Raw genomic sequence first — 1,625 nt, forward strand, 5'->3', positions numbered from 1 at the left:
AGAGCTTTTGCAAAGGTCATGGTGCCTATGGTACAAGGTATCAAAAACTTGCCAGGATCTTGTTTCTTTTGAGGTAAAATTTTCTGAATCCAGGTATCCAGTTTACTAATGAGCAAGGGAGGTTCACTTTCTCAAGTCTCATTACCAAACAACTTGGCATTCAGCTTCATGATAGCTCCTAAATATTGAGCAACTTGCTCTCCAGTCACATCTTCATCCTCTTTAGAGGAAGAATAGTCTTCAGAGCTCATGAATGGCAGAAGGAGATTTAATGGAATCTCTATGGTCTCTATATGAGCCTCAGATTCCTTTGGATCCTTAATAGGAAACTCCTTCTTGCTTGAGGGACGTCCCAGGAGGTCTTCCTCACTAGGATTTTCGTCCTCCTCCTCCCTTGTGCATTCGGCCATATTGATTATATCAATGGCCTTGCACTCTCCTTTTGGATTCTCTTCTGTATTGCTTGGGAGAATACTGGGATGAGTTTCAATGACTTTCTTACTCAGCTGGCCCACTTGTGCCTCCAGATTTCTGATGGAGGATCTTGTTTCACTCATGAAACTGAAAGTGGCTTTTGACAGATCAGAGACTAGATTGGCTAAATTAGAAGTATTTTGTTCATAATTCTCTGTCTGTTGCTGAGAAGATGATGGAAAAGGCTTGCTATTGCTCAGCCTATTGCGTCCACCATTGTTAAAGCCTTGTTGAGGCTTTTGTTGATCCTTCCATGAGAAATTTGGATGATTTCTCCATGATGAGTTATAGGTGTTTCCATAAGGTTCACCCATGTAATTGACCTCTGCCATGGCAGGGTTCTCAGGATCATAAGCTTCTTCAGAAGTTGCCTCTTTAGTACTGTTGGATGCATGTTGCCATCCATTCAGATTTTGAGAGATCATGTTGACCTGTTGAGTCAACACTTTGTTCTGAGACAATATGGCATTCAGAGCATCAATTTCAAGAACTCCTTTCTTTTGAGGTATCCCATTATTCACGGAATTCCTCTCAGAGGTGTACATGAATTGGTTGTTTGTAACCATGTCAATGAGTTCTTGAGCTTCTGCAGGCGTTTTCTTTAGGTGAATTGATCCACCTGCAGAATGGTCCAATGACATTTTCGAAAATTCAGATAGACCATAATAGAATATATCTAATATGGTCCATTCTGAAAACATGTCAGATGGACATCTTTTGGTCAGCTGCTTGTATCTTTCCCAAGCTTCATAGAGGGATTCACCATCTTTTTGTTTGAAGGTTTGAACATCTACTCTCAGCTTGCTCAGCTTTTGAGGAGGAAAGAATTTATCCAAGAAGGCTGTGACCAGCTTATCCCAGGGGTCCAGGCTATCCTTGGGTTGTGAATCCAACCATATTCTAGCTCTGTCTCTTACAGCAAAAGGGAAAAGCATGAGTCTATAGACTTCAGGATCAACTCCATTCGTCTTTACAGTCTCACAGATCTACAAGAACTCAGTTAAAAACTGATAAGGATCTTCAGATGGAAGTCCATAAAACTTGCAGTTTTGTTGCATTAAAGCAACTAGTTGAGGCTTAAGCTCAAAATTGTTGGCTCCAATGGCAGGAATGGAGATGCTTCTTCCATCAAATTTGGACGTTGACTTTGT

At 41.0% G+C, this 1,625-nt stretch overlaps 1 non-coding gene across 1 annotated transcript; it reads left to right on the forward strand.

Annotated features, from left to right (window-relative positions):
* Positions 1–1,173: 1,173 nt before the first annotated feature.
* On the forward strand, positions 1,174–1,277 carry LOC130978367 (small nucleolar RNA R71). The gene has a single exon (XR_009086014.1). It is a non-coding gene; the product is annotated as a small nucleolar RNA R71 (small nucleolar RNA).
* The last annotated feature ends 348 nt before the right edge of the window (positions 1,278–1,625 follow it).

Source organism: Arachis stenosperma, chromosome 4 (genome assembly GCF_014773155.1).
Source record: "Arachis stenosperma cultivar V10309 chromosome 4, arast.V10309.gnm1.PFL2, whole genome shotgun sequence".
Taxonomy (NCBI): Eukaryota; Viridiplantae; Streptophyta; class Magnoliopsida; order Fabales; family Fabaceae; genus Arachis; species Arachis stenosperma.